General features: G+C 41.4%; 1 protein-coding gene across 1 annotated transcript in view; it reads right to left on the minus strand.

Moving 5' to 3' along the window:
• Sh2d4b (SH2 domain containing 4B) overlaps window positions 1-25,527 on the minus strand; it is a 97,967-nt gene that overhangs the window by 71,805 nt on the left and 635 nt on the right. The gene's annotated exons all lie outside the window — the stretch shown is intronic.

Here is a 25,527-nt window from a genome sequence, read left to right on the forward strand (position 1 = left end):
GGGATAAGGATGTGCACCACCACCACCTGGCACATTTTTTTTTTTTAAATAAAAGCTTGGGGGAGCATAGAAATCGAGGGACATTTGTACTCTTGTGTAAGAATGTGAATAAATGCAGCCATTATAGAAAACAGTACAGAAATTTCTCTGAAAACCAAAGCTAAAGGTGTCAACATGTATAATACATGCATATGTGTATATATCCAAAGGAAATTAAATCATTATGTCAAAGATGTCTGCACACACCTATTCATTATACACTATGCACAACTGACATTGAGTCAACCTGTGTCTACCAAGAGAAATGAACACATGCAAACAATTAAAAAATTAAGGAATGAATAAAGAAAATGTGATACCATATGTACCGTTGAACACTGTTTGGCCCTGGAAAAGTAGGAAATCATATCATTCTTAACCATATAGGTGAACATGGGGGGCACTGTGTTAAGTGAAAGTAGCCAGACACAGAAACACAAATATCATATAAACTTACCCATGTGTGGGATGTAACACGGTTATCAGAGAATGGGGGAAGGGATTGGAGATATGGGGGGATAAATGCATGGGTCTCTAGTTGCATATATGGGCAGCACTAACTGGACTTAACTGTTTATTTAAAAAACCAAACATGAAGTTAGAAAGGGATGTGTTTGGGGGCTGGAGAGATGGCTCAGAGGTTAAGAGCACTGGTTGTTCTTCCAGAGGTCATGAGTTCAGTTCCCAGCAACCACATGGTGGCTCAAAGCCATCTGTAATGAGATCTGGTGCCCTCTTCTGGCCTGCAGTCATACACACTGTATACATAATAAATAATAAATCTTTAAAAATAATAAATTTAAAAAATAATAAATAAATAAATAATAAATTTAAAAAAAATAAATTTAAAAAATAATAAATAAATCTTTAAAAAAAAAAAAGGATGTGTTTGGATGAAAGGAGGAGCTGGAGAAGACAAGAGGGATAGATGATAATATTTCATTGTATACATGTATGAAATCTCGAAAATAAAAATATTTAAAGCACATCTTTCTCATTAGTGTACAAATTTTATCTTATCTTTAAAAATGCAAAAACTTCATGTATATCAAAGACTTGTTTTAAAACACATTTCTCTATTATTTGAGAAAGGAAAAGGGGTTCTTGTATCTTCTGACTTCACCCTTTTATGATAGATAATTTTGGTTGATGTTTATTAAAAAATTATCCACATGCACTTGTGCTATGGGATGTCTTTCTGTATGCTGTGAATATGTGTTGCTCTGATTGTTTGATAAATAAAGTCCTTTGGCTTATGGCAGGGCAGGATGGAGCCATGTGGGAAAATCCAAGGGAGACGGTGAAAGGAAAAAGGAGAGGCAGGGGGAGATGCCATCCCACTGTCCAGGGAGCAGCATGTAATGGCACACAGGTAACGCCATGGAACATGTGGTAACTTACAGATTAACAGAAATGGACCATGTTATAAGAGCTAGCTAGCAAGAAGCTTGCCATAGGCCACACAATTGGTAATTAATATTAAACCTCTGAATGATTTTTTGTTTTTGTTTTTCGAGACAGGGTTTCTCTGTGTAGCTTTGCGCCTTTCCTGGAACTCACTTGGTAGCCCAGGCTGGCCTCGAACTCACAGAGATCCGCCTGGCTCTGCCTCCCGAGTGCTGGGATTAAAGGCGTGCGCCACCACTGCCCGGTGCCTCTGAATGATTATTTTATAAATGGCTATGGGACCTTGGGGCCAGGAGAGACCAGAGAAACCTTCCGACTACACACTTGGAAAAAAAGAAGAGTGGAGAAGACATCACAGCTTTCCCCCAGGTAGTCTTAGATACTGGACTAAGATTCAAATAAGCAATGGATACCTTTTTGGTTTACTGACTTATTTATTTATTTATTTATTTATTTATTTATTTATTTATTTAGAGATAGGTTCTTGCTATGCAGCCTAGGCTTGCCCTGAACTCATTTATAGCCCCAGTGGTCTTGAATGTATGATACTTCTCCCACCTCAGCCTCCCCAGTGCTGAATTATAGGCATGTGCCACCATGTCCAGTTAGTGTAGTAGTAGATTGTTAAAGGTTAGTTACAACATGGAATCTAAACTGGATCAATAAGGTCATTGAGCTTTTTACATTAAAAGTCATCCACTGTGATGACACAAGGATGTTACCATTAGGAAAAGTTGGGTGGGAATGCTATAGGAATTCTCCAAACTCTTGAAATTCTGAAATAAGACTGAATTACTTCAAAATAAAAGGTCTAAAGATTTTTTACAAGATTTTTTTTTGTTTCTTTAGTGTGTGTGTGTGTGTGTGTATGTGTGTGTGTGTGTGTGTGTGTGTGTGTGTGTGTGTGTGTGTGTGTGTGTTGAACAAGGGCACTGGATCTCCTGGAACTAGAGTTACAGGTGGTTGAGAACAGCATAATGTGGGTGCTGGGATCCAAACTCTGGTCCTCAGGAAGAGGAGCACTTAGCCATCTCTCCAGCCCCAGTCTTTTTTTTTTTTCTTTTTTTTTTTGGTTTTTCAAGACAGGGTTTCTCTGTGTAGCTTTGCGCCTTTCCTGGAACTCACTTGGTAGCCCAGGCTGGCCTCGAACTCACAGAGATCCTCCTGCCTCTGCCTCCCGAGTGCTGGGATTAAAGGCGTGCGCCACCACCGCCCGGCAGCCCCAGTCTTTTGTTTGTTGCTTTTGTTTTTATTTTTTGAGACAGGATCTCTCTATGTAGGTAGCTATGGCTATATTGGAACTCACTGTATAGATCAAGCTAGCCTCAAACTCACAGAGATCTGCTTCCATCTACTGGGATAGAAAGCATGCTTCTGTAGATGCCCATGATCCCAGCTACTCAGCATGCAGAGATGGAAGAATCAGCACTTGAGGCCAGACTGGCCACAGCACAAGACCTTGTCTCAATATACATTTTTTTTTAATTTAAAAATAAAACTCTACTGTTTCATATTGTACTTTGAACAGACCTTGTACTCATGCATGACTTTGCTACTTTGGTCATTGAATCAACAATGCATCAAACAGATACTCCAAATATGGATTTTATCTTACAGTACCAGAAAAGGCACATTTGTAAATGCAATCATAATCTTAGGAGAATAAGCATTATACATTGGGCAATTTGTAAGCTCCTTGTGACAGATAGACATTTCCCAAAAATTCTCGCCTTTTTGCTTGAAAGCAGGAATTTTATCATTGGCGTAAATTTTGTCAGTTCCTTTTCTTGAAGTAACAGATTCTCTTTATTCATTTTTAAGTACTTACCTATGAAAAATACATGCATCATTGACTGGCAATCTTAAACAGTGAACCATGAAAGAGACTAGTTTATCAAATTACTGAAACAAGCACATAACTTTTTTCTCAAGATACTCCTGCATACTGCAACAGCAATACTTTATGTGGCCCTCTCATTTGTCACACGATAAAATGTTTACTGCTTCATTGTGGAGTGAAGCCATCAGTCACTTGTATGGAATGGTGAAAAATACATTGACCACTACCACTATGGTGCCAGAAGATTTCCTTGATGTATTAGTTGGCTTTCCATCACTATGACAAATACCTGAGCTAGTCAACCAATAAAGAAAACCTTTATTAAGGGCTTTAAAAAGGACTTACAGTTTGTGGGTTTCAGAACATGATCAGGCAGCCCTAGTGAGGAATATCACACAATGGTGCAATTACACATCAGAGCAGGTGAGTCACATCATAGCCAAGAGAAGAAGAGAATGAAGTCCCATAATCCTTTCTGAGAACATATCCCCAATGACCAGGGGGCTTTTTACTAGACCAACAGTACCAGCACCTCCCAATAGCACCAAACTAAGGACGAAGCCTTCAATATGTGGGACTTTGGGAGACATTCCAAACACTAACTGCGGCATCCACTGTTGATTTTATAGTCTCAGTACAAGTATGATAAAAGGAGCGTAGTTTTAGCCTTATAAACTGACCACCCCAGAAGGATCTTAAAATGCCTCAGGAATCCAGGAACCACACTTTGAGAATCATCCCCATAATACAATAACTTAATTTTCTTATTATGCTATACTGACTGGAGGTAGAGGACTAATACCTGAAATTCACAAAGAATTCCTGTAAATGGCTAATAAATATATCACAAATACTTAACTTCACCACCAATTATAGATAAGACATGCAAACAGCAGCGAACTGTCATTTTGCTCCTACAGCACTGGAAAGTATGAAAAGGTGCAATGGAGCCAAGGGTGGAAGGAATAATAAAACACCAAAAATTCTTAAAATCTTCTCAAAGGAAAAGGCACAGACCCAACCATTCGGAAGATAATTAGCAATATTTAATATGACTAGAAAGTAATGCTTCCCAGTAAATAATCTGATAGTAGTTTTGCATGTGTGTTCAGAAAGATCTGAACAAGATGATTCCTGGAGATGTTGCTCAAAATGTAAAAAATTGAAAATGACATAAATAATAAAGGAAAATGACAGTATATTTTATAATACCATAATGTATGGCAACATACATTGCATCTCTAAAAATAATGAAGGCCTATAAAATTAAGTTCAGGTTACTGTAGTATGATAGAATTGAGCCATTTATATACAGATTATGCATCATGTTGTTTATGGACCCAAAGCACATAATAAAATAAAGAACAGACATAAGCATGATACACATTGAATTTGAATAGCAGTTGAATATACTGCAAGAATCAAAGAATAAGATTATACACTCTAGAATGCCATCAAAATGGCTCTGAATTGCATCATAATTGTTTAAGGAAAAAACATAGACTTTGAACAAAGGTATTAAAGACCATGGAAATTTTTATTATTTTTATTGTTCCTGTAGACTCAAATAATTTTAGTAATAAACTTTTAAATATTATTTTTAAAGACGTGATATGTGATAAGTGAGCTGCCAAAATGGCTTAGTAGGTAAAAGTGCTTGCTGCCCAACCTGACAACCTGAGTTCAATCCTGGAGACTCACATATTGAAATGAAAGAACTGACTACCACAAGCTGTCCTCTGTTCTCCACACATATGTGATGACACATGTACACATACACACAAATGAATAATACCATAATAATACAACTTGCCATAGTCATTTGGTATTAACAAGACAGACAATAACAAGAGTTGGCAAAAATATGGAAAAAATGAGTCTCCTTGTAACTGCTGCTTGGAATGTAGGGTTACAAGATGACACAGTGATTCTAGGGAAGAGAAAGGAAAACATGTTCCCACATAGAAGTGTACATGTGAAGCCAGGTACAATACCATACACATGTAATGCCAGTACTTGGAAGGATGAGGCAGGAGGATCCCTGTGAGTCTGAGGCCAGCCTATGTTCAAAAAGAACAACCAACCAACTAAAAATCAAAAACAAAAACCTTATGTATGAATGTTCATAGATATATTGTTCACAATAATCTAAAAAGAAAAATAAGCCATGGGTTTACTAAGAAAATAATGAGTAAACAAAGCTGGCCATGGGGTGGGGGTCACATAGCTAGACTCCCAGTACCTGGATGTTGAGGCAGAAGGGTCATTAGATGCCAGCCTGAACTACATACCCAGACCTCTTCTTAATAAGAACAAACGTTCTAAAGTCCAAATTGATCCAAACATTCAATGCCACCTTCAATTCTCGGTATGAAAGCTGGTTCTAATATTTGGCACAATAAAAGAGCCATAATAAACAAAATAAATCTTGAAAAAAGAGCAAAATTGAATAACTTACATAGTTCCAGTTTGAAATTTACTACAAAGCTACATTCTTGAGATTCACTAGAAAGTCACAACCACTATAATATGTAGGTAAGGGAAGACACATGCATTGGTTAACTGGTAGGTAGAGTCCAGAAATAGAGCCACATGTACTTATTTGGTTAATTGCTTTTCAACAATAGTGCAAGATAATGAAATTGAAAAGGGATTTGTTTTCAACAAACAATACTGAGAAACTAACATTCACATGCAAAGAATTTTTTTATTCCCACGATACATCACACATGCATCCATATTTAAGCTGTTAAGGAATTTGAACAGTAGTATAGTTCTCCTCCAAAAAGAAAGGTACTATGTACTTGAAAATGCTAGGAAACCCAAGACAGATCACAACTGATTTGCCATGTCTTCATCTAAAACCTAGCTTCCTGATCAGTGTCTCCAGGAGAGGTCCTGAAAGATTTGTCATCTCTTTGATGATTCTTCCCTTCATTTACAAGGTACTAACTTTCTCTTCTGATGTTTTCACCAATGTGTGTTTACTGATGCATGAATGGGTGGTCAGCAGTCCTAGTCACCCTGAATGGTAGAAGGTCCTCAAAATGTAGGTCTTTCAAACAAGGAAAGTCGTGGCCAACCAAAACAAGAAGGGTCACCCTTAGCAGGATAAGATGGTTCAACCTTAACTGAGAAATTATCTATCATTTTGCCTACTAACTCTAAATTTCTTCCTCGTGCTACGTTTCAAAGCTTGGACTCTTTGAAAAAAGCAGCCCCATCTTCATGGTGGCCTTCTTTTCTCACAAATGTAGACCAGAATCTGGAAGGGTGGAATCTAAACTAAGATGCAAAAAAAAGGGGTGGGGTCATCTAAGGCCATAAGGATTCAGATTTGAATAGTATGAAAGAGACATTGGATAGCATGAGGGAGACAATGGATGTTTATCACTCTAGGTGGTGGTGGGACCTGAAAGAATGGAGCCTAAAAATTAGGTATACTAAAGTCTCATGCAATAGCCAACTTTATTCAGGGTATCAGCAAATTTAACCTCTGAAAGTTAAAAAGAGTCATCTGAGTAAAGTGTACAATCACAAGGACAAGCCACATGTGGCAAAAAAAACATGTCTTTCCATAGAGCCATATAAGCAACTGACAATGGTCAGTTGTAATGAATAATCTGAAGTAAACTAACTCCTATCCTCTACACCTGGGAAGGACAAAAAAAAAATTCCAAGAACAATTCCATGTTTTAAAAAACAGGTCACAAAACTTTTGTCTGTTTTCTTGGAGTTTTCTCAAAAACACTCAGGATACTCCCCATTCTTGAATTCTGTTCTGACAATTGGCTAGCATGACAGAAGCATAGGGGGAACATTGGATAACATGGAAAAGACACTAGATAGCATCGGGGAGATACTGGACAGCATGAGGGAGAAATCGCTTGCAAATAAACAGCATGAGTTTTTCAGCTGGAACAGTGTACGGAGAGAAGCATAACCAGATGACAGAGAAAATAGGCCTGCCTGTCGTCCACTTTTCTGGTTCCAGATCTATTGCCCTTGATATCTTTAGAGTCTCATGGTTTACTTGAAAGAGTCTTCTTTTCTATAAGATATCCTCACCAATATGCCTGAGCACAGAGTCTGGTGAGCAGACCACTGGCATCTCTTACAGCAGAGGCACACTGCATATAGTACATACTTACTACGTGTGCATATAATTAATTGCATACTGTGCTGGTGAAATTTTTATTGCATTCATTTCTTTGTGTGGGTGTGCATGCTACAGAACACACATGGAGGTCAGAGGCTAACTTTCAAGAGTCTCTTCCCTCCTTCTATCATATGGGTCTTGGAGATCAAACTCAGGTTGTCAGGCTTGGTGGCAGATACCTTTATCTGCTGAGCCATCTCCCCTACCCTGGGATAGTTAATTTTATAAGACTACATGGCTACTTATGGTGCTAAGTTGGTTGTAGCATTAGTCTAGTAATTGTAGTCTGAGTATTACTCAAAGGATTTATTAATATTTATAATCAGTTGCCTTTTAGTAGAGTACATGAGCCTCCATCATGTAGCAGGCCTTATCCAATCAGTTATAAGCCTTAAGAAAGAAAAAGAAAACCAAGACCTGAGTTTCAAGGTCATAGATTTTTAGACTTACTATTCTGCATGAACCAGTTTCTTAAAAGTTGTAAATACATTCCAATCCTAAGAACTCAAACTTAGAAATATGCTAACTAGTTGAACATGAAATGACTGAATCAGGACTTCTAGGCAGTGAGAAACCAGGAGACACTGGGAACCATAAGAAACAGTACACAACTTATCTACCATGTCCATGCACCACTCCTAAAGGTAAAACCATGTGTGGCTTTATAACATCTTTCAGAGCATCCTGGTAGGTGGCCCCAACAACACATGTGTTCCCTTAATGCCAGTGTCATTTGTTCTAAGCTATAAATTTAATCTTCTAGAAAAACAAAAATAATTTGTCAAGGTATAGAGGGGTACTATTAAGCTAGTGCAGATCAATAACTTAGAGTATATTGGGTTTCACTGAGACCATCTCATTTCATCTTCCCCATGAATCCAGGGCATATACCCTACTATTATATATTATATAATAATATATAAATATATTATTATATAACCCTTCTGTTGACACAGACACTTGAGCGTCTTGCCAAGGCCAAATAAGTGGAAACAACCACAGTTAGTGAGTATACAGAGCCAAAATTAAAACCAGACACTGAATATCAATCAAACTTCTCTGACATAAATGATACAAAGTCCCAGGGCAGTGTGAAAATCAGGGCAACAGTATAGCTTATTTTACATTGGTTCCATACAGACTTCGTAGTTAGTCATCCAACACTTTCTCTAAGATGTGATGATAATAATCATCCCTCAACTCCAACTCAAGACTATATCACCTGCTGAAGGAGAATGTCTTAAAATTTAATGTAGTTATCACTGAGAAACTTGCAGAATACAACCTCCAACCCCAATGCCTTATCTGGAATTCCTTTAGGATTGAAACAAAAGAATCAATATACCAGTAAACTCAGGACTTTGTCCTGTTCTTTATTAGCATAATGCTCCCACCTAGGACAATGTCTAAGGCACTAATAGCTTACTTTGTCATAGGTGGGAGCTGCATATATATTAAGGGACCAGACATCCTAAGTCTTCAGCATCTCACAGAGTCTAGATGCCAGAACTCAACCTTGGTGACCAGAAAATAAGCACACTTGTTGTAGATTAAAGATGTATTACATTTGTTTATGCTGTGGAACATTTGTTTAACTATGCAAAGATGTGTTGCATTCTTTTATGTTGCACTTGTTTAACTCTGTGAAGCTGTGTTACTTTGCCTGCCTAAAACACCTGATTGGTGGAAGCAGATGCAGAGATCCACAACCAAGTACCAGGCTGAGCTCTGAGAGTCCAGTTCAAAAGAGCAAAGAGGGATTATATGAGCAAGGAGTGTCAAGATCATGATGGGGAAATCTACAGAGACAACTCGTGGGAACTCAGGAACTTTAGACCAACAACTGTGGAACCTGCATGGGACCAGACTAGGCCCTCTGCATATGGGAGACAGTTGGGTAGCTTGGTTTGTTTGAGAGGACCCTATCTCTGGTGCATGAGCTGGCTTTTTGGAGCTTATTACATATGGTTAGATGCCTTGCTTACCCTTAATGAAGTGGGGAAGGACTTGGCCCTGAATCAACTGAATGTACCAGGCTTTGCTGACTCCCCATGGGAGGCCTTACTGTTTTGGAGGAAGGGGTGGGGTTGGGTTGGGAAGGAGGAGGCTAGGGGAAAGCAGAAGGAAGGATGAGAGAGGGGTCTGTGGTTGCTATGTAAAATGATTAAAAAATTTTTTTAAATAAAAATAACTTCTGATTGGTCTATGAATGGTCTATGAATGGCCAATTAGCAAGGCAGAGGAAATGATAGGCAGGGCTGGCAGGCAGAGAGAATAAATAGAAAGAGAAAAGGAGAGAAGAAAAGACTGGGGAGCAAAAAAGGAAAAGGAGAGGAGGATATTAGGGGCTAGCTAATATAGAAATGTAGGATATAAATATGATAGGATAAAAGAGTAGATTACTGAATCTATTTTTAAAAAGCAACAACTCATTCAAAATATTTTACATTGCTATAGATTTTAGTTTATTGATACAAATTTAAAGTTAATTTTGTTATACTGTATGTGTATTTCTACTCTTGTTTAAGGTATTATGTTTATATAATTCATTTAAATTTGTAAAATATAATTAAGAAATACAGATTAATAGTCATCTATGATAATCAAACTTATAGTCATGTTAGTTAAGTTTCTAGGTATATATAGCTATATTTCAATTAGGTGGGTACTCTTCAAACACTTCTAAGATCTACAGAATATGGCATTTAAAATGTTTTAAGAACTTGGAATTTTCTGGACATTGAGACATGTCTGCTCCTGGCAGCACCAATCTACTCCAGAGAAGATGATGGGCATCAAAGAAACTCCATATGGAGTTTGCTTTCTTTATGGCAAAAGTTAGCCATTTGGGCAAGAATCTGCTCTTGCCTGGACTGCTTGACAGTATGTTGTATAAAATGGACATGCAGGACCCATGGGAAAATGACCACTGAACTTTGCCAAAACAGGGTGAGAAGGTCCTTAAGGTTCCTGCTTCACAGAGGAGACTGCCAGACATTCTGCAGGATATAGGGAGAAGAGACTGATGAACTTTGCCAATAGGCGAGACAATCCTTCAAATTCCCTGCTTCACTGAAAAGTCTGCCAGAGACTCTAAGCCTGTAGGCTGAAGATGGATGCCCCAACATTACAGAGGAACTTTGGATGACTGTCCAGGCAGCCAGATGTCTCTGTCATTTCTAGAATTATGGAAGTTGCTTGCAATTCATTTCCTGTTTACTTAGGTAATATTATATCCTTCTGGGGTCTTTGATGTAGTCGAAGACTAGATAGTTATAATTTTCCTTGGTTATGATAAAAGATAAATTAGATATGAAACTTTAGACTCACAAATATAGGATAGATCATAGAATATTTCTTTAATTTTACCAAAATACAAATAGACTAGATATTGCAACTATAATTCTTGCTTGATAACTGTTCTATTATATGTAATTTTACTATGTTAAAATTAAAACCTTCCTTTTTGACTATACAGAAAAGGGGAAGTGCTATGGGAGAACTTTCTGTATACTGTGAATATGTGTTGCTCTGAATGATTGATAAATAAAGCTGTTGGCCAATGGTGAGGCAGAATAAGGTTAGGCAGGGCATTCTAACTGAAGAGATGGGAGAAGAAGGGAGAGTGAGAGGAAGACACAAGCTGCCACCGAAGGAGCAACAAGATGCCAGCAGACTGGTAATGCCACGGACACATGGCAACATACAGATTAATAGGAATGGGTTAATTTAAGATGAAAGAGCTAGCTAGCCAGAAGCTAAAGCCATAGGCCATACAGTTTGTAATTAATAGAAGCCTCGGAGTGACTACTTTACAAGCATCTGTGGGAGGGACTGCGGGGCCAGGTGGGACTGGAGAAAATTCCAGCAGCAGCTAGTCACCCAGCTACACAAGCAGTAATGGAGAAAGAAAGAAAGAAAGAAAGAAAGAAAGAAAGAAAGAAAGAGAGAGAGAGAGAGAGAGAGAGAGAGAGAGAGAGAGAGAGGGAGGGAGGGAGGGAGGGAGGGAGAGAGGGAGGGAGGAAAGAAGGAAGGAAGGAAGAGAAAAGAAAGAAAGGTATATAGAATAGAGAAAGAATAGGCAAAATGGGATAATTTAAGTTAAGAAAATTTGTTAAAAGCTGGCTAGAAAGAAGCTAAGCTAAGGCTGGACATTCATAAGAAAGAATAAGCCTCTATATGATTTATTTGGGAGCTGGGTGGCAGTGTGGAACCAAAATAAGACCAAAATGCTCTCACCCCAAAATTAAAGGCCTAAGACTGCTCCTATTAGCTACAGGCCATAAGTTACTGGAACAGGCCAGAAGTTACTGAGACCAGTCAGTTCAGATTCCAGAAACCAGGAAGTGTAAAAGTACAGAGCCACAAGATAGTCACGAGGTAATGCCTGCCAGACTATGGAATGTCCTCTCCCTGGTTTCCAGGGTAACTGACCACAGAAATGCCCCCACCTGAGGGCAGCCAATGAGAAATGGTGGCGGGCTACCACTCCCTTAGAAGTAATTTCTAGAAGTCCCTAGAAGCGAGCCAATCAGAATTGTACCTGTACTAGCACCCCTAAATGATGTAACCTTGTGACTTTTCCCTTTAAAAACTGAGCTTGCAGACAGGTGGGCGCTTCCTCCAGCCTCCACTGCGTTGGATGTATTGGACGAAGTCCCTGCCTAGGCTTGTATTGCTTATGGATATCCAGAATTAAACCTTGCTTTTGCATTCCGGCATGCTCGTCTTTGGTGGTCTCTCTGGGGGTCACGATCTGGGCACAACATTTGGGGGCTCGTCCGGGATCCCCAGAGACCCCCCGCCGGGACACCTAAGAGCTCCGGAGGTCCATCTGCACCGGTAAGAGCGCTCCGTTTTCTTGTTTTTGCTTTCCTTTTACTTTCATTCTCTTATCTGAAGCCGGCGGTTGAATCTGACAGGCTCACCTTGGCGGACGCGCCTGTAAGGTGACCTGGAGGAGTTGGAAGACGTTCCAACCCCTCATCAGGACGCGGGGGTCCTCACAGGTCCCCCCGTCATAGGACGCCCGAGAGGGGTCCGTCTGTTAGGATGCCCGTGAGGGGTCCGTCTGTTTGGATCCGTCTGGGGATCGGGAGATGCCCATGAGGGGTCCGTCTGTTTGGATCCATCTGGGGATCGGGAAACTCTGTTGAATTGTCCCTGTCCCATCTGTAGGTCTTTGGCATTATCGAGGCTCCCTCTCCGGACTCTCGTCTGCCTGGACCATCTGTAGGGCCCTTGTTCTTCCTTTTTGTCTGCCTATCTTGTTCGTCAGTGTTATTTGTTATACCTTCATAAATGTATAAATGTGTGAGAACTGTGGCCACATGTGTGAGTGTTTTATGCCTGAGCTTGTGTGTGCATTGGGACTTGTGGGCCGATTGCCAGCCGAAGGGATGGAGACCCCTTCGGTGGTTGAACTGACACAGACTAACCTAACATTGCTTCCTTGCTCTCTCTGACCAGAGCACAGGCAGCAGGCAGCAGAAAGCTTGCGGCTGCACAGCTGCTACTTCGGGGACCCAGGGCGCTGCTGAGAGGGCTAGGCGGCCCGTGAGCATCACGGGGCCTAGATGCAGCGGGTTCGGGGCCCCAGCTCGCTCAAAAAGCTGTGGAGTAGAGGCTTGGCTGCATGGGAAGTAGGCATGGCTTTGTGCTAGAGTGGGCTGTGAGCACTGTGGGGCCCAGATACAGCCAGCAGGTTCTGGCTGGGCTCCTGTGTGGACATGGGGCAGAGCTGGCAGGAGCCAGCAGGAGCCTCAAGGAGCTCAGTGTGGGGCCTGGTGGAGAACTAACTGCCCCTCCAGGGTCACAGCTGAGGAGTGGCCTACAGGTCTGTGGGCCCAGCCAGGGTGTGGAGTCATCTTTTGTCTCCATGGTGCAAGCCTTCCTCGTTCTCTTCCATGCTGTTGGGTGGGGCTCCCAAGACCTGCCCTGGGGCTAAAACCTAATCAAGGTCTGGCTCCAAGAATGGAATGTCACCAACCGTTTGTCTGTGGTACAGTGCTGATGCAAATTGAGTTATTCTTGTTATGGTATGTGCATGTATTTCTGTTCTTGTTTAAAATATTGTAACTTTACAATATATTCTAGAGTACTGAGGGAAATCACAAGAAAGACTTTGGTAAGAGTTTCTGTTTTGAAGGAAAAGAAAAGGTGAAATTTGTCTAGAGTAAATGTCTGAGGGATCAAAGTTATGGACTGAAGGTACATGGAAGGTTGTAGAAAGTCAGAGGGGATGTGATGCAAACTGTTTGTTATGGTTTCTTATACCTGCAAATACTGAATTTGAAAGTTAATTCTTATTTGTTTTCATCTTAAAAATGGCTAATGATTCTGCAAACTGCTTATGTGTGTATGTATACAGGTATGTGACTTGAAAATGAAAGCAAGCTTTAACTGTATGTATGTATGTATGTATGTGTGTAACTTGGATCCAACTGTGTGTATGTGTACAAGTAATTATTGTTTAGAAAAACGAGCTTTAAACAGCAACCACGTGGCTCCCTCCATCTTGGCTGGTGAATTATTGTTTAGAACCTCATGGGCAGCCATGTGGCTGGCAGCCATCTTTTGCTAAGGTTATAAAGATCTACTCGGGTTAACACTTAATACTTATGTCTTTACCAAGTGTTCAACAACAAGTTTCTAGAGAATTTAAATAAATGGCAACATATGTTTAATAAATAAGGTATTTGATTAATATTAAAGCTGCACATCAATGCTTTTATACACAGGAATATACCTTGCTCTGGCAGCCAAACTTTGCAACATAAAGGAATCATAGGAAACAGCTGAGGTTTGCAAATGTATGGCAGGACTAGAGTTCCAAAAAGAGTCTAGTTGCAGTGGTGGAAGACATTTGAGAGATCTCAGTCTTTTAAGAACAGTTTTTATAGTTAAAAACCAATGGCTTAAAAAAAAATGTTTCTTCTTACCCAAGGTACGTTCAAGCTTGAGAATGTTGTATAATGATATTTTGTTTTGGTTTCTTTACTGAACCTGTATTTGATGCTAGAAGAGCTTCAACTTAAAAGCATTGTTTTTAGGCTACTTTTGTAGATTGTTAGAGAACATAAATAATCAGTCATAAGTAATCAAGTTTTTTAATTGTAGTCAGGGTAAGTAAGTACTGATGTAAGTTTACTCATTTACTCAGTCCCTTGCATATGTTTTCAGGGTTGAGCTTGAAACAAGTAATTAGAAACAAAGTTTGTCTATTCAGATATACCTGGACAGCCCTCATACTTCAGAGATCTGCAGAATATGATCCTTCTCAGATTTCTGATAGTACTGATGGCTGGGCTAGCTCTAACTTTGTCAGCATGGCAGCATCAACCAGATCCTTGTGCAAGGCCATAGCTAGCTCGTTAGCTCACTTTTAGGAAAATGTTCTAAGTCATAAAGGTTCAGATATGAGTCTAAAATTGAGATATGTTTCAGATTACTCTCTTGTTCTATGTTTCAGAGCTTAACATTTAGGAGCCCTGATGAGCTGGTAGAGCAATGACTACTTACTATTCAGTCACAAACTCAACATTTTGGATTTGTTTTAGATGTCATCTAAATATGTCTAAATGTAAACCTAAAAGTGCTTCTCATCAGGTCAAAAATCTCTGTCCAATTTATACCTGGCTTTCTGGACAGAAGGAAAATGCACAAGCTTTTAACCCAAATCTGTAGTTCTTGTTGGGACTCAAAGTATGAGTCCACTTCTGCTGTTTTACAAGATACCCATTACCTGCTTTGTTTACAATATGGATTTCAGTATAGATTGGTAATACTAATGAATCTAAAACTTTTATGACATTTTGTAAGTAGGCCTCAAAGGATCAAAAGAGCCATAAAAACCTAGACCCATTTCAGAGAGGTTGAAAGGACCCCAGATAAGTATTCCTAAAGATGGTATTTTTCCTCTCTCCTGGTCTTGGAACTACTGCTTTCCCCATTACTAAGGGTATGGACCTAAGGGTTCCAAATAAGTTCATAAATTTTAACTTCTGTTCCTAGTTTAAATTTGTCTCAACAGATTTCCATTTGGCTGGCAGTCACCTCCAGGTTTCAGTTGCTGACTCCACTGCTCCAGACGACTGTGAGCTCCAGACTTGCTAAAAGCTGACGTGGACCAGCCCAGCTAACATGGTTCTTCCCTGTCTGTCCCTATGGGGTCAGGCAGCTACATGCTTCTGACAAATGCCCCCTTGCCCAGTCTTTGACTAGCTTTTCAGCCTTTTGGGGCCCCCTGATATCGGCGCCCCAATGCCAGCTCGAAGCAGTTCCAGAAGAGAATACATCACCCATATTCCCTGTTCAGAAAAGGCTGAAATGCTGGGTCAAAAGAAAACTCCCTGGCATAGAGACAAGATGGCTAACTATACATGGTCATTATTAGAGAGGGATACTTAGGAGCTAACTGTCCAAAACCCATGATTGGGTTCCATTAGGCACATGAGAAGGGGGAAATGTGGAACCAAAATAAGACCAAAATGCTCTCACCCCAAAATTAAAGGCCTAAGACTGCTCCTATTAGCTACAGGCCATAAGTTACTGGAACAGGCCAGAAGTTACTGAGACCAGTCAGTTCAGATTCCAGAAACCAGGAAGTGTAAAAGTACAGAGCCACAAGATAGTCACGAGGTAATGCCTGCCAGACTATGGAATGTCCTCTCCCTGGTTTCCAGGGTAACTGACCACAGAAATGCCCCCACCTGAGGGCAGCCAATGAGAAATGGTGGCGGGCTACCACTCCCTTAGAAGTAATTTCTAGAAGTCCCTAGAAGCGAGCCAATCAGAATTGTACCTGTACTAGCACCCCTAAATGATGTAACCTTGTGACTTTTCCCTTTAAAAACTGAGCTTGCAGACAGGTGGGCGCTTCCTCCAGCCTCCACTGCGTTGGATGTATTGGACGAAGTCCCTGCCTAGGCTTGTATTGCTTATGGATATCCAGAATTAAACCTTGCTTTTGCATTCCGGCATGCTCGTCTTTGGTGGTCTCTCTGGGGGTCACGATCTGGGCACAACAGCAGGGCTCCCCAAAGAGCAAAGAGCCAAAAGAGTAAAAAAAAAAATCTACACGCACCCATTAAACAAGATAAAGATAAATAATCCCTGAGACTTAAGGTAATTTTGAAGTGACTTGGGGAAGACTGATATGAAAACAAACCCAAAGAATTTCGACCTCAAAGTCTAATGTCTCTGTTTCCATATGGAAAACCCTAAGAAGCATTGCTAATTCCTAGGTGACAAAAAAAAAAAAAAAAAAAAAAAAAAAAAAAAAAAAAAAAAAAAAAAAAAAAACTAGAAAGCAATAGTATTCACAACTCTGGGAGACCGAGAAGCAATGAAGCCATCTGCAAGCTGTTACTTCAGCGGAGCTGAGACCTGCGATCAGATTACAAGGTGATATAACCAGCTAGTTGCCTTTCTCAGAGACTGTCCCCGCTGACCTCCAGGCTGGAGAGTGAAGCAGGAGGTGACAGACACAAGAGTCTCTGACACAATGAAAGAGAAATTAAATCTGGGCAATTCAGCCCAGCATCCTCCACTGGGGCTCTGTGCCTGTCAGGAAAGGTACCTACCTCCATGCAGGGAACCCAACACAAGCGCTCTGCAGTATACTCTTGACCTCTGAGCCATCTCTCCAGACCCATGCTTTCTTTTTCTTTAGTTTGGGATTCCATACCACTGACTGGTGCTTTTTCCACATTCAGGGTGGTATTCCCACCTCAAAAAAAACCTGTAAGGTCAGCCTCACAGAAATACCCAAGGGTTTGTCTCTTAAATGAATATAAATCCTGTCAAACTAATGTCAAGATTAACCATCACAATCAGTGAGCTTGAGTGCCTCTTTACATCTTCATTGTTAATTAAATTTTCATGAGGGGACTGTGGGTGGGTGGGGGTGGAAACAGAGCCAGCAGGTGTTGTAGGGGTGGAGGAGGGGAGTACTGAAAGAGATTACTGGAAAGGAGTATGATACAGGGCCAGGTAAAAACCTGGTGCAAGGGAATCTCCCAGGAATCTACAAGGATGACCTCAGTTAATACTCCTGGCAATAGCAGATATGTAATCTGAACTGGACGTCTCCTATGACCCAGGTAAGACTTTAAGTGGAGGGACTGGGACACCAACCCAGCCACATAACCTACAGTCTGTCCTGTCTATGGAATGTGCTGGGCTAGGGGTGGCTTAGAGATTGAGGGAGTGGCCAACCAATGACTGGTCTAGCCTAAAACCCATGCCAGGAGAGTGAGCCCACCCTTGACACTGACCCAGAGACCTAGGATAGAACCAAACAACTCTTGAGGGAAAAAAAACAATGCCAATGTAAGGATTCCTAATGATATTCTGCTATACTCATAGATTGGTGCCTAGTTCAATTGTCATCAGAGAAGCTTCATCCTGCAACTGATGCAAACAGATGCAGACCCACAGCCAAACATTAGGCAGAGCTCAGGGAATCCTGCAGAAGAGGGGGAGGAAGGATTGTAGGAGCCCAGGGGTCAAGGACACCATAAGAAAACCCACAGAAACAACTACCCTGGGCTCACAGGGGCTCACAGGGTCTGAACCGACAAGAGGTGAGGAGGAGGGACAGGGAAGATAGGAGGAAGGGGAAACTATGGCTGGAATGTAAAAAAAAAAAAAAATGAAAAAGTAGCCCTCTTGTAAACTGCTTTTTCAGACATTTTCTTAATTTTTCCCTTAATTATCTTTCTCTAATTGATTTGAAAAACTTGTATATATTTGCTGAATATTAATGTTGTGCCCAGATCGTGACCCCCAGAGAAACCACCAAAGACGAGCATGCCGGAATGCAAAAGCAAGGTTTAATTCTGGATATACAAGCCTAGACAGGGACTTCGTCCAACACACCCAACGCAGTGGAGGCTGGAGGAAGTGCCCTCCTATCTGCAAGCTCAGCTTTTAAAGGAAAAAAAATCACAAGGTTACATCATTTAGGGGTGCTAGTATGGGTACAATTCTGATTGGCTCGCTTCTAGGGACTTCTAGAAATTACTTCTAAGGGAGTGGTTGCCTGCCACCATTTCTCATTGGCTGCCCTCAGGTGGGGGCATTTTTGTGGTCAGTTACCCTGGAAACCAGGGAGAGGACGTTCCATAGTCCTGCAGGCATTACCTTGTGACTATCTTGTGACTCTGTACTTTACACTTTCTGGTTTCCGGAATCTGAACTGACTGGTTTCAGTAACTAATAGCCTATGCCCAAAAGGAGAAATCTTAGGCCTTAATTTTAGGGTGAAAGCATTTTGGTCTTATTTCTAATATGGCTCATTTTGGTCTCACATTAATAGTTGTCTGTTTCTCTCATTTATCTCCTATTTTGTTCTCTAAAAATTTATTGATGTGTATGCATATACTTCCACATATACATGCTTTGTGTGTGAGAGCAGGTGTGTGTGTGCTATAGCATGAGTGTGGAGGAGAAAGGACAACTTCTGGGAGTTGATTCTCTCTTGCTGTGTTTTGAGGGATGGTCTCTCCTATTTCTGCCATGTTGCATACTCCAGGCCATGAACTTCTTGGCTTCCCATCTGGAGGTCAGAGTAACAGACTACATGTGCAAGCCACTGCACCTGGCTTTTTAATGTGGATCCTTGGGGTTAAATTCGGGTCATCAGGCTTACACAGGAACATTTACCCATGGAACCATCTTGATGGCCTTTCTCCTTTTCAAAAATATTTATTAAGAAGACAATTTATCTAATGATTGTTTTTCATTTTCCTTGTTCTATATTTTAAATGTCTATTTTGCATTTTCTTTTATTCCTCTAATAATTTTGTTACACTTTTGCTTTTTTTATACAGTGGTTTTTAATTGTCCTTAATAAGCCTTTTTAGGGGCTGGAGAGATACTTCATCAATTAAGAGCACTGGCTGCACCTGGGTTCAGTTCCCACAAGGCAGCTCACAACCAGCTGTGACTCCAATCTCAAAGGATCTGATACCTCTTCTGAGCTCCAAGGGTACTGCACCAACATGGTACTGCAGAGACATACATTCAGGCAAACACTCATACACATAATATAAAAATAACTAACATCTCAAAAATGCTAAATAAATAAATAAAAAACATAAGAAAATGCTGTGTGTTGAGGCAGGAAGAATGGAAACTTGAATCCTAGCAGGCAGGTTGATGCTTAGATCCTACTTCATCTCCTAGTTTTCCTGTACATGTGCTAAGCCTGCCTGAGATTTCCTCTGCTCAACTAAAATAGACCTCATGCCCCACTTCATCAATTCAAAGACACACCTTTGAACATTTCTGCAATCAGAGTGTGTCTCACAATCAACAATGTGTCATGACTTAATTCACAAGAAACATACAGGTGCAGCTTCCAGGTCACTAAGAGGGTGAGGCTAAAAAGGGTTTACACGAGTCAGGCAGGTCTTCATCTAGGAGAATTCTTCCCAAAGAATGAAATGCTCTTGCTTTGCCTGCCTCCCTGGTCTCCTTTGCTTTTTATCTTCCTATACTCACTTGCTGAGGACCCCTCCATGATCCCCCTATCAGAAGTTCTCAGATGACACTCCCTGTAGATTCAGAATGTCTAGAGCTGGTATTTAAGGGTTCCACATAAAGTTATTCTTTCTCCATAACTTCAAAAAGTATACCTTCATCCTTGGGGTCACTCCCACCTGTCAGATACCAAGAGCTATGACAACAGTCCCTACAGATGACTCCATACTCCCTCACAACAGGCTCTGATCTAGTCCCTCTCACTACTCACCTGGTAATGTCAAGGCTGGCATGGAGATAGGGAGTTGTGAACCCTGGTGATTTTTGACAGATGGGGCTGCCTCAGTAGATTTGGGGAAAACAAAACAGGAACAGGAATAAGGCAGATAAGAACCAGAGGCAATCAACTGGTACCATGTATACAGGGTAGGTACCAAGAACTGCATGGTGGCCCATGAACTACTCACAATCACTTATGGGGAAAGACAGGTTTAGTAACTCCATTTCCCAATACAGAGGAAGAACTAAGCTGCAGGAGGGAAGTGATGTTGAGATTGTATCACAGAGAAGTTCGCTCACTGGCTGCTATCCCACCATCCATCCTGGCTTTGGTTTCAGGATAGAATACAAGCAACAAAGTGAATCTACATCAAAGTCAAGGCCATGAGCCAGATGGAACATCAACTCATGGAAGGCTCACTAGATCACACAAAACAGGTGGATACAGCAGATAGGACTGGCTATGAGATCTTCCCTTGATGCCACAGACTATCAGCCAAATACACAGACACACACCCAGCTTCATCCTGCCTTTCAGAGATCACCAGCTTTGTTTCATTGCTCTGACAAGGTAGGGACCCCGTGTCTAGGCACAGTCACAACCAGGATCATTCCAGGACATAGGCTATACCTCCCATCATCATCAGATCATAGCAGTGCTCAGTGGACTATCTCCCATGCCCATCACAAAACTATGTCTTCACTTTACCCATAAGAATGTTTACCAACATCCCCAAAACAAATGAAGTCTTCCGGAATTATTGAATTTCTTCCCATTTACCCTACATATTAAAAATAAACTTGCAAATAATACTAGGAGTGCTAGCTTGAAAGACACAGAAAAAGGCTCCATCCTCTAAGGTGCACTATCCTCTATCTCCCAGACTCTAGAATAACTAAGGTAGGCCAAGCAGAGTTGTGCTACTCCCATACTACCACACCAGGAAAATGTTATGTGCCTGCATGGTGGCTGAAGGTTTCTAAGTGAAGACACTTTTTGAATCTCCCCCATTACTGGTAGAAAAACTTTGATACTCCCATTTTAAGGTGAATTTCCAAGGTTATACCACCAGGTGATAAAATCCAAGTGACCTGGTTCCATCTACCAGGCTGTAAACATTTTTTAAATAGCAACAACAGCCAGGCAGGGTGTCACTAGCCTTTAATCCCAGCCCTTGGGAGGCAGAGGCAGGTGGATCTTGTGGTCTACAAAGTGAGTTACAGGACAGCTTGGGCTGTGACACAGAGAACCCTGCCTTAACTTTCCCCCCTAAAAAGTAGCATCAACACAACCTAAGAGTAGAAGAACTGAGATACTGCTATTCCTTGCCCTTGAATACTTTAAGAATTTAACTCTAGCCCCAAGAAAGTGCACATGAGCAAGTCCCAACTTGAAGTGTAAGTTTTGGTGTCATCAAAAGGAATGAAGAGGAAGGGGAGCCTGCACAGATCCTACAATGTTGGAGTGACTGCATGAAATCTTGTGGGAGCATAGTTATGACATACTATCCCAGAGTCTCAAGATGACAACACAACTTTCCATTGAACAACAAATGATCAGAAATATAAACAGTCCATGTGACAGTAGATGAGCAGATTTTCAAGCTGGGTGTCTCCATCTGCTGCAACTGGATCAGGAGATTGCTTCAAGGGAGAGAGTGAAAGCAGAAGTGTTTCATAATGAGATGTGTGCCCATTCCTGATCCCAAAATCCTGTCTTTCCCCACTTATAATAGATGTCCAAGCTGTCATTCTAGGTTGTTTCTGTGGTGCCAAATATATGCCCCAGAGTTGAGACAGTCACCAAGGTTTGTAAACTAGACTGATTCATGATCCTGGGTTTACTCACAACCTCTTCAGATATAACTAGTGAGAGGCTAGGACATTTTGCCCTAACCTGACTGTACATGCCATCAGAGTGTGACCTGAGCTTTCAGGTGGTGAACTCAGGCCTACAATAAGCTGGAAATTTTTCCCAGTAAAGGAAGAGGGTCAAACAACAAACAGGGTGAAGATAAGGGCCAGAAGGAACATGATGACATTTCAGGATGAGCGTGCCTGAGCAGAGTTGTAGATAGATGCCAAGATACCAGCATACAGCTCAACAGGGGCACAGCAATTAGGAGAAGGGAAGGCAAGTGTAGTAGGACAGGCCCATAGGGTCAAGAAAATTGGCTCAGACCAGTTGCCAAGGCATACATATAATGTACTTTCTTATGAGCCAACCTGGAGTCTGCCTGAGGGCCTAGCAACAAGTGCTGTCAGAATTCCTGATCAAGCCCAGCCAATGAGGGATGACCACAAAATGTCACCAGATTGTGACACAGACTGGGTGCTGGGAAGAGGGTATATAAGGCCTTCCCCGTTATTAAATAAAGGAGTTTATTGTTTGCCTTCAACTGACTCCCAGTGTCTGTGCTGTTGATGCTGCACTTTCTCAGCCCCTCCCCAGAGGGAGCCATTAGAATCCAGCAACAGGCAAGTATGCAGGGGAGGAAAAGGGAAGGATGTTCCTACATTGAGCCACCACACAGGTGCCTTGCATGACACCTGGCTCCTGGCACTTATGTCAACTGTGTACCCTATGATCCTCCTATTCAAAGGATTGAAGGCTAAAGCTACACAGTCCATCAATGTCAGCCCTTAGGATAAGTGAAGGTATGGGTGAGTGGCTAGGCAAGAGAACAAGTGACAGATTATTCATTTAATTGGATTCCAAGATCAGAAGGCATCGCATAGGAAAAGTTCAGTCATGAGAATGTAGGTCAAAGTCATGGGATGTATATTTGACTCCACTTCCCAGCAGCTGGGTGCCCTTGGCTGTCCTGCATCTGTTCTGTGAGGCTCAGCACTCTCACCTGAAATAGGTCTGATCAAAGTTGACCCACAGGGTGTAGGGTCTTCAAGACCCCTCATCATGATCTCAGGACAGGAATCAGGCACTCTGCACTCTCAACCCTCCAGCAAAAAGTTCCTTGGTTCCTGGGGCACAGTCAGTCCCTCATCTAGACTTCTCCAGAGTCAGGCTCAAGCAGTTACCAGGGGTAGCACTGAAGCACAGGCTAAAATCTATATAGGATTTTGACCTAGGAGGTACACATTCCTCAGCAAGTTCCCCCTCTTTCCTAGTCTTTATAAATCACAAATTTAATTACCCAGAAAAAAATCTTCTGCACCAGAAACCCAAATGAGTTTAATGTATAATTTATATATGAAAATGTAGGTGTCAGTATGTGATAAATCTCCACATAAATATTTGTGCAGTTAAATTTTTAGGCATCTGTCTTTTTCTCAAAGGAGCTACCAGACAGATGTGAGGCCTTAGGAATCAGGCTGAGTGGGGCTGGAAAGCTTCAGCTTGTAGACTTCTCTATCTGGTGATGGGAAAGCCAGAGCGTGGAGCCCAGACTTAGCACCAGTCCCCAACAGTCATGTCAGAGCTCTGTTACAACCACCCTACAGGGAGGGTGGAGGAGGGTGGGTGGGTGGTGTTCCTGCTATATCTTGTTCAAAACAGGTATTCATTGTCCCAGTTCTATGCTAGGCCTCAAGGGAGGAAAATACAGTGAAGTATAGGTCCAAGTTTCAGCAGTTTGGAATCTACTGGGAGAGCTAGACAAGCGAATGATGAATAACAATGCCAGGATGACACATGCTACAACTGGGGTTGGTCCTAGTGCCAGGAAGTTACAGAGGGGCAAGTCCTCCCTATACCAGGGGCATCCCCCAAGACTCCTGGAGCAGGGCAGGTGCTGATAGCTAAAACAGGAGGACACTGTCAACAGTGAGGAAAAAAGGCACAAACCAGGATGAGAGTGGATATGATTAGGTGGTACCACCAAGCCAATAGCATGCACTGGGGAGACCAACAATGAGGATGGATTAGAAGACAGAAGCTAGGTCACCAACAGGCCTATCTGTCCAGCCCTGGAACAGGACTTGGCCTGGATTGAACACTTTGAACAGATCAAAGCTACACTTCACTTGATGAATAGATGGAGGCCAAGTGAGGGTCATGGGAGCAGAAAAGAAAGCAAGTGTATTTGTGTTGCAAAGTATAGAATTGTGGCAATGTATTATGATAAAAATAGCCCTTACATTCTAAAAGACTGGAACTTTTGCTGGACCTCACAGCCAGAGTTAATAATACACCTGGAGGTATTATTAAGACTTAAGATTGCTATCCTACTGTGTATTCAGCCTGTTTGTTTAATCTGCCTTTAAGAAGACAATGCAACAACCAACATTAATTGCCTTGGTTTCCCATGTAATCACCTTTTTTTACCTAAACTAATGCATAGCTATAATCTTAATCCATGTGGCCTTAGTGGACTGTACCAATGTTTAGCCTTTGAGACTTTGAATAAAAGGATCATAGGGCATACAGTTGACTCAAGTATCAGCCTAAGGAATACTATTGACTCAAGTGCTAGGAGCCAAGTGTCATGCAAGGCAACTTCCATGCTTTGGTACATGTGTTATAATAATCACTTGCCAAAAACAGCAAATTTAGGTTGAAAATAATCTTATAAAATGAATATCCACCATATATGTTAAATACAAATATTGCTTGATTAAACAATGATGCGTGTAGTACTCTTTGTTATCTGGGTCAGATGGGGTCAGTTGGGGTCAGTGGCTAAATCTCTCATAAAACTTTGTTAAAGATTTCTGTAAAGTACCCCTCATTCCTTCCCCCAAGTGACGCTTTCTGTACTGTTCAATAGAAGAGAGAGTAAACCCTTTGTTAGGGACAGACAGAGTCACAAGACAGCCTTTGAGAAGACACATAATCAGACTCATACAACAGACAGAAGACGATGGAAGACAGTGAGATTGAAGTAGCACACTAAAATCTGGACTCACCCTTGATCAAGGGGCACCAAGGAAAAATGCTTTATTGATTTCTGTCCTTAACGCATGCAACCCCAACACATTTTGGTGACTCCGAATTTACTATTAATTCATTCAAACTGACCATAAAGTGAGTGCGACATACACAAAAGCTACTCTCCACAGCAGGATGCCGAATCCTGTGCAAGGAGCAATAGCCTGTCTGATGCTAGCTAGAGGTCACAAGCAGGTCATTCAGCATCAGTCCATTGCTTTGACTGACAAATGACTTTGAATATAAATCACCTGAAAAACAGGTTGGGCTCTTGCTTCTTGCCAGAAGTTGTTATTGCCATTTGGAAATGATGAACACAAACACAACCCACAGACAGCATCCTCTCACATGAAGACATGCTCGGAGAGGCATGATGCCTGAGCTGAGAACCAGAGTCTACATGGCAGGGAGGAAGGACCTACATATCCT

The sequence above is a fragment of the Peromyscus maniculatus genome, chromosome 9 (assembly GCF_049852395.1).
Source record: "Peromyscus maniculatus bairdii isolate BWxNUB_F1_BW_parent chromosome 9, HU_Pman_BW_mat_3.1, whole genome shotgun sequence".
Classification (NCBI taxonomy): domain Eukaryota; kingdom Metazoa; phylum Chordata; class Mammalia; order Rodentia; family Cricetidae; genus Peromyscus; species Peromyscus maniculatus.